This window comes from Elaeis guineensis, chromosome 2 (assembly GCF_000442705.2).
Source record: "Elaeis guineensis isolate ETL-2024a chromosome 2, EG11, whole genome shotgun sequence".
Lineage (NCBI taxonomy): Eukaryota > Viridiplantae > Streptophyta > Magnoliopsida > Arecales > Arecaceae > Elaeis > Elaeis guineensis.
Window position 1 is genome coordinate 70,776,890 of NC_025994.2, and position 8,895 is coordinate 70,785,784.

The 8,895-nt window shown below is 35.6% G+C and overlaps 1 long non-coding RNA gene across 1 annotated transcript; it reads left to right on the plus strand.

Moving 5' to 3' along the window:
* The first annotated feature begins 501 nt into the window (after window positions 1-501).
* Window positions 502-4,954, plus strand: LOC140855630 (uncharacterized). Its single transcript, XR_012138579.1, has 2 exons — window positions 502-551; window positions 4,474-4,954. It is a non-coding gene; the product is annotated as an uncharacterized lncRNA (long non-coding RNA).
* Window positions 4,955-8,895: the final 3,941 nt, after the last annotated feature.

The window sequence follows — 8,895 nt, forward strand, 5'->3', positions numbered from 1 at the left end:
TTTCAATGTCCTTGAATAAGATGAGACACGGTCGTCTTATCTTTTGAGCCGTTACTTCATGTTGTCATAATTTGTTCAGGACATCTTTCAGTTTTCCTGCTGTCATTGCACCCACTCATAAAATTCATGTCCTATAGTGTTTGATGTCTTGCAGAATGGCCTGGAATTAAAAATTAAGTGGAAATTACCTGGCTGCTTTGACTCCAGTACTATCCCATATTGCACCTACTTTTGCTTTGGTACCGCTTGTGCAGATATCTGCTGTTGAAGACTGAAAGACAAGTGCCAAAAGTTCATCTGATATAATCTGATACCCGAGCTTCCCATCATCTTCGGTTGCTAACAAGAAAAAGTTTTCATTTGATGCACACTCATCTGCAAGTGGAATAGGGTCTTCCAAATTTTCAGAATCAATGAATGTTGAAATAGATGCTCCCAGTTCCTCAGGAAACTGATTTACTGCAGATCAAGATCTCCCCAATTCATGAAAGCATGGATCCTGGGGTGTAAGTGATGCATTGAAGTATAATCAATCTCTTGCTACATATTTGGTAAATACGTTTTTTAGGGTTATCTTATAAATGTCCATTGATATACAAATGCATATAAGTAGCTTGATACTTTGCTATCACATTCTAAAACTATATAGTTTGTTGCCAATACAAAACAGACTGCTTACGACATTGACAGGAAGAATTGAAATATCATATATGGGAATCTTAAAGGTGGAAAACATAAGAAGCAAAGTAGAGGGGTTGATTTCCATTGCAGTGATTACTTTTTGACCTTAATTATGCTTTCTTTCTTGGTGTCAGCTTACTCAAATATGGACATGTCCTAGGTCAGCCTCCATAATGTCGGTACAACTCAAGATGTATATGTGACTATGTTATTGGCACTATGGCTCTCCTTCACCTTTGATTTCTTTCTAAGATCAAATGCTCAATATTTTTATGATTATTACTATCATTCTCATTGTCATTATATCCATAAAGGTCAAATGCTCACTTTCTACATGTATGAATTTTGGGTCAACTCCTTTTCTTTGCGAACATGACCTGGATACAAGACTGCCTCATTATTGTGAGGTAGCATTTGGCTCTTTGAACATCTCTCTATTGCCGAGCTAGTTCGCTCATGGTAAAGTTCATGTATGTTCTGTTTAAGTTATCACAAAGAGTTTCCAGTTTCTTCCTGTAGTGTGATAACTAACAATTTTTTTATATCCATTAAGCTTCTTTCCCCTCTCTCTTGTCTCACTTTTGATGTTTGCCTTGCTATTTATCCAACAATATATTAGCTCAGTTGTTAGCACCTCTTCCCTTAGGGCTAGCTCTTGTAGGTGTGTAGGATTCAAATCAATCTTTCTTCATGAGGATCCCAAGAAAAATCTGAGTCTTATGTTGTATTTTCCCTGCTCTTTATTATAGTATGAGGGGTCTTGCAATTCATACTTTCGAAGTTTGGGTATCTGTATCTCTAATTATGGGAAGGTTCTGGCACTTTTTCTAATTCTACTGTTAGGCTAGTAAGAGTTATACCAGTAATTTTTTTAAGTTTTTAGGTTGAGTTCAGGAAGCTTTAAGTTCTGTTTTGCTCTTCACAAAATGAAAGACAGGAAGGAAATTAAAGTGGGAAGAAAGGAAGAGAAAAAAGAAACAAAAGATTTTGAGAAGATTGTGAATTTTTAAGAATGGATGGTTATCTTCATCATTGGCTTTGGATTTTGTTTTTTTAAATTTTATGACTGAACTACTATGTATTAGAGAAAGTTTCTGCCCTTCACTTTCTCCTTGGTTTTTTCTTCTTAAATTGTATTTTATCAATGTACAAAGGTAAGATTCCTTCTAATGAACTTTCTCTACTTTTACTTTCTTGCACACCTAATTAGAGACTTAAATTGGTATTTATTAATGTCAAGTCCACCCAAATCCGAATTTTGCTTCTTTTTAAATCATTGGAGTTTGTTCTTTTTCAATATATGGAAAGTTGTGTTGGTTTATTGTCAGGATTAAGGTTGAGAGTCTACAAAAGTGAGGTAGGTATCATCTAAGGATATCATACAACTAATAAGATCCAAGAATCTTTTTTTTTCTCCCCTTTCTTGAAGAAAGTACTAGTGGAGAAGCCATTGATTATTCTTCTTAGAAACTTCCTGAGAGGCTTATTGCTCCTTTATGATTTGTTTGCTTGTTTTTTATTCAAGCTCTTGAGTTTGGAATTCAAAATTAAGAAGAAAAATTACTTAAAAAGAGTCGAGCATGAATGAGATGTTCTGTAGTGGAACCTGTAAATTAGGAATTGATAGTCAGCATGTGGGAAATTACACCTTTGAGTGGGAAAACCAAGGGGTATCTGAATTTTTATCAAATATTTTAGGGGAAAGTTTGATGTTTTATGACATTGACTTTGGTAGGGGAATTGATAGTATGGCCAAGAAAGAATTCTACTTTTGTCTTGCATGTGATTGAGATGTGGCCAATCATGCAACAAAAGAAGTCAATTAATTTGATTTAACAGCTACTCAACCACATGATATGATATTCATGTGGGGGACCAATTGAAATCTAATGGGGATCAGGATCACATGCTTTACAGGTAAAAAGTATGTTATGTACTTGTGATGTGTTTACTCAAAGTAGATTCTTGTAAGGGCAGCCAGGTATTGGAATGATCGCATAGGATCCATGTCTTAATTTATATCAATTTGCGTAATTTATTTGCAAAAACTCAATTTTTGTTGTGTATACATATGCTTTTAGTGTGGATGTCAGTTTACTTGCCAAAATGGGATCATCAAGTCCACAAACTATCACCTTTGAGTGCAAAATCCAAAACATGCTTAGAGTACTAAACTGAGAAGCATGCTACATGCACACTGATGGATTGCTGTCAATTTCCAAGTGCAGGTACTCTGTGCCTTAAATTTCTGAGGTTGTTGCTATATTTTTTGTCCAGTACATGGCTAACTCTGCCAGTGACTACACTTTCACACACAGAGCTACTATGGTGTCTATGGCTCCTATTAACATTCCTTTACTATTTTCCCTTGTTTTCTATCCTTTTAAGAAACAAAACCTTGATTTTAAATGTTCAATAGAACATTTTTTAGCTTCTACAGCTATATGCTTGATTTATTTGATCGCTACCTGTTCTTCATGTTAGTCAGTGCATTGTATTATTTGAATCTACACATCACTGAAAAACGCTAGTATGCTGTAACCAAAAAGTAAAAAAAGAAACACTTGCATACTTGGATATTAGCAGACCTGATGACCGCCCCTATATTACCATCCATAGTTTTTTAGGTTCCATTTGAAGAGCTAATACATGCTTAGGAAACTTGTGAATGGGAGTAGGAACCTGTGCATCTCAGAATGAATAAAGTTGAAGAGCAAAGATTGAAGAATATCATTTTATCCATAACTATCATAATGTTCTATTTGTCTTCAATTCCTGATATGCCTGTACTGCAGTGCGGTCAGCAAATGTTGAAATCACCTAAATTCTTCACCAATCTGTGTGAAGTATTTATAACTGCACCTGATACAGATGATAGATAAGAAAAGAAATTTAAATTTTACAGCTCAAGTTTTTACAGCCTGACCTGGCATATGTTTCTTGTTTAGGAAACTCGTTAATGGGAGTAGGAACCTGTGCATCTCAGAATGAATAAAGTTAAAGATCAAAGATTGAAGAATATCATTTTACCCATAACTATCATAACGTTCTATTTGTCTTCAATTCCTGATATGCCTGTACTGCAGTGCAGTCAGCAAATGGTGACATCACCTAAATTCTTCATCAATCTGTGTGAAGTATTTATAACTGCACCTGATACAGATGAAGATAACAAAAGAGATTTAAATTTTACAGCTCAAATTTTTACAGCCTGACCTGGCATATGTTTCTTGTTTATACATAGTGATTAGAACATGACCGTTGCTTCATAAAAAACATCTTACTTCTCAAGTTATCAGTGCCTGCCCTATCCCATTATTGTTCATACCTTGGCCCTGGAACATGTGCAATAGCTTATAGAGAATCAAATTATACATCTGAAATTATCATTATTTGACCTGGCATCCATTGCTCATTACTTTCTGCGGTGTCGAATGAAATTGTGTTTTCATGTAGAGCAATGATATGACAATACTCCATCTGATGAATCCTGACATGAAACAACATTATTTCCCAAGTAATTTACATTAGGAATGAAGAGCCATGTGCCTGGGCGATGGGGTCCATCTAGTCCGATTTTAATTGGAGACATTCGCAACAGGGAATGAACATTGCATGTTGTACTCATAGCATTATCGTTTCATATTATACACATCCACCGATTGCTATGGTTGTGCTATTTAACAACAGAATCTCATGTTGATGCAATTTTTTTTCACCCAGCATCAAAGCTTTTGCCTCTCTGACAGTCTTAGTGGTATATATGAATTTATATTGGGAAAATTTGTGCAGTCATTCCTTTTTGGGAGGTCAGTGTTCATGTGCAGGGTATGTATGGTGGCCATCTGCATACCATAAAACGGCGCAATGCAGCCTTGGTGTAAACATGCTAGAAGATGAACCTCCATAAGCAATATACCTTTTTCATGCACATACAATATTCTTTTGTATTGGCGCCAGTCTCTGGCCCTTCGCTACTGCAGGTGCCCCTTCCTTTGGTGTTTCTTTCAGGTTCAGTGCACGTACCACAATTGATTTACTATTACAGAGTCTAGCCATATTTTGATTATGGGAGCTATCAAAAGAACGATTAATGGCTTCCTAAACATAGTCAGATCATCGCAAACCATTTTTCTCAATCTTGTTGCCACACAGTTTTACTTCTGATGTTGAAACTTATGGATGATTCTTGTATTGCTTCGGTCTGTAGTCCATATGCATTGCAATCTTCAAGTTGTGGTTTTGACCATGAATTAAAGAATGTTAGGAGCTATAGAGATGCATGTTGGATAATTTTTCCCAGTTCTACAGGGGGCTAACATATAGGTTATGTCAACAACCTGACCAACTAATGGGAGAAGGCCAAGTAGCTTAGTGGCCTGCTTGACTGTATTGTATGTGCCGGTGATGTTGACATAGCTGGAGGCTTGGGGCATTATAGCAGAGGCAATGAAGATTCTCTAATAAAACTAAAACCATCGAATGGGAAACGACTTGTTTGGTGAAAGGAACACGGCCTACCAGCTTGCAGCATTTAAACAATAACTCAGTTGAGTTCTTTAGTGTGGATCACAAAGATTACTTGCTTATTTTTTTGTGAAGGGTGAATCAAAGATGCTTTTTCTGGTCCTACTTTCTGGAATTCGTGTGGAGAAAAGAAACCGTACACTGACTTGCTTTGTTTTAACTTGCATCTTCTCTATTTATGGCTTTTCAGCATTTTATAAGGTTCTTTTTGAAGGTGGGGATCATGGATCCAATCCAGCACTCATTTCTTTATCATATGTTCTTTATCATATGTGAGGAGAAAAATCATGCACCAGGACTCAGGAGTTCTGCAGTGTGGGCCAGCATTAGAAGCTCATATGTAATCTTTTGAGGTCAACAGGCTACAGGCTTGCAAGTTGGGTAGCGTTCTCCATGGTTGTTTTCCTAATGAGGGTGCAGGCTCTGAGCCTATGACTTCTAGATGAGGCGAAATCTTCAGTTCCTTGGTACAGGGGATCTCCTGGTCAACTAGAGAAAGTCAAACATGTCTTCGCAAATAAAAAAGAAGAAAAACTGAAGTCACACATTTTTAATTGAATCAAACATTTTTCTTTCTCATATCAAAGGAGGAAAACTGAAAGTCAAACATTTACATTTGCTTGAAAAAAAGAGAGAAAGTCACATTTTTAATTAGAACGTGACACCCCCTTCTCAAAATGGGATCTGGAATGTCAAAAATGAGTGAAGATTAATTTTGAATATTCCTAGATGCAACTCAACCTGATTTGGGACCTTAAACACTTCATACTCTAACATCTGCCTTATTGCATGGTCTGCATGAGTGAGTTACATATTTAAGGGCCGCAAACACTGGTTAAACAATCAGATTAAATTGCCATAATTCTTGAAATGGCCAGACTAAAAGCATGAAAGGAGTGTTCTTTGAGAAAGGAAGGAAAATTGATGATTCAACAAAATGTGCTTATTAATTTCTTTTCGATAAATAATTTATTTTTCTTGGGAGAATAGGAATACAATGTATTAATAGGGTTGGTAACTTTATGCATGACTTCAATCTTGTTTGAATCCACATGAAATAAATGGGTTAACATAGAGGTTTCTGATGTCAGTTTGTTTCATGCCTATGCTTGTTGAGGTCCACTTGTTTTAACCTAATGGTATGGTTTCAGGTTTGGGTTTAAAAGATATCAGAAACGAGAAGGTCTGAAGCCCACTCAGATTTTATTAAGTAGATAAAATCTGGTACAAAGGAAAATTTATTGAGAAAAAAAAGTTAAAGTAAGAAATGTATTGAGGATACAATGAATGTCATAAACATCATAATTAAAAAACAAACTATGCAATTGCTGAAAAAATAAATACTGCATCTCTTTTTTTTCTTTTTTTTTTTTTATTTTTTTTGCGGGGATTTTGGTTTGGGGGAGCGTACGGGCATGTGGGGGAGAATGTCCTTTTCTTTTGGTTATCCAAAACAACTTATATCTAATAAAGCCAAGAATAGCAAGTTGGCTAGAAAAAAGCTTAATTAGTTAGGTAATGCTTGATATGTTGTTTAATAATTTATGACTTTAGTTCAACAAAACTCCTGTCTACAAATTTTAATAAAAAAAGTTATTTGTGATAGAACACCCATTATCACATATCTGCACAGACCTCTCACTTTTTTTTTTTTCTGGAAAATGATTGGGAAAATTTTGATATTTAAAATAAAATATCCTTTACTCTAGCCCCATCTCTAATTATATAGAACTTTGCAGACTTGTTTATATTGATAATTGGTGTGAAAAGACAAATTTATCCCTTCTCTAATTTATGTAACCTAATGTAAATAAGCCTGACAGTTTCATAAAACTCCATAGAGGGTTAAGTTTACACAAATAAAATGAACGAAAGCTATTTTTTATGAGTGAGGGATGGTGTACTTTTTTCACATCCATAGTTAGTTAAACCATAGCAGACAATTAAATTCCATGTAACTCAGAGTGTAGCTAAAGATGGTGCGGTGTTTCATTTGTTCTGATTTTTTTTTTCTGGGTTATTATGTAAATATATGAATTAAAAAAAGTAGTTTTGCAAATATGTGATAAGGTAGGTTTGTTATGCATGACTGTATGACTATATGTTATTTATACAAGGAGAATGCTTTGTGCCATTCCTGTGAGTTTTTGGTCATTTTGAAGGCAGGGCATAAGTTTGTGTGTTGTTAGAGATAATTTAAGTACATCCTTATGGTTTTGCACTAGGTCTAGTCATTACTATCTTAAACAGGTAGAAAAATTCTTTAATGTCATTATTGAAGTCACGATGTTCTTAGCCATTCCTTCCTATCAATGGGTGCCTCTACTAGGCTATAAATGTCTCTCTCTTTTATCATCTTCAATTTCTATAATCTTCAACTCTGTACTCTTTACATCAGCTTGTTTATAAAGTGAATGCACAAACTAATCTCATGTATATTGGGATATGTTGCAACTAAAAGTTCATGGTTCAGTATGTGAGGTATTGTCTGCTCTGACGCATGAGTTTTACTGTTTTGTCCTTCAAAAAGTACTTCACGTAGGATGGATGGTCACTTCCTATATAAACCAGAGTCCTCCTTGACTCACAATCAATATGGAACTAATGATGCTCTCCTTCTTACACCACAGCAGAATTCATCTACCATTGTCGTTTGTTTCAACTATTATAGTGCTAGTAACACTGTTAACATTCCCATTAGTGAAAAGCCACGTGTCTCTGGAAACTATTGACACATTGCAAATGTCCATAGTGATAATTTCAAGATAAGCATAATGTTTTGCAGAAAACATGTTCCATATCTAATATCAAATGCACCATGTAACACTTGCTCAAGAATAACCATGCTAACATTCTAATCTAGATTATGAAAGTCAGGAGTTGATTATGAAGGTCCTCATGCCATGTTATTAACTGATTAATTTAGTAAGAACTTGATTTTGTTATTGATTTTCCGCTAATAGACTTCTCTCACCACATGATACATAATTAAATCAGTCCCAAATTTGGCAAATGCAGATCTCGAAGAAAACAGTGGCATCTCTACCACTAGTTATAGAATCCACTGTCTCATCTAAGATATGGACATCTGCGTGTGGCAAAATCATGAGTCCCCACGTGTCGACTTGCAAGGGAGGCCAACAGCTATCATCTATAAAACTAAACACTCCAACTTAATAATTTAACATTGTAGGTAGACTAAATTAATGACTTGCATATTGTTCAAGATATAAAAGGTCTTCAAAATTCTCACACCAATAAAAAATGGTCCTTCGGGTCATTGTTTAAGGAGGCTGCCAAGCCTTTAGCAAAAGGAGACTGCCAAGCGGGTGACAGCTCTCAAATTCTCTGTTATTCCAATGGTCGTGCGCGCCGGTCGGCCAGCCAGTATCAACCTCAACCTCTAGTCCAGTGCTGGAGAGAAAAAAAAGAAAAAGAAAAACACAAACAAGGAAAGACTTCGATTCGTATCCTGTTGTGTGTTTATATTTCTAATGCCATGCTCTTGTTTTGTATTCTAATAAACATCGTGCAATGGCCGGCTAACCATTTGAACCTTCCTCGATTCTCTCTCTCTCTCTGATCTCTAACACAGCTAAATGTAAGAAAAATGAGACCAATCTTATCTGGCTAAATCATGCAGAAATCGGCCCGGAGAAATCACCGGAATCTTAGTTTATCTAACTT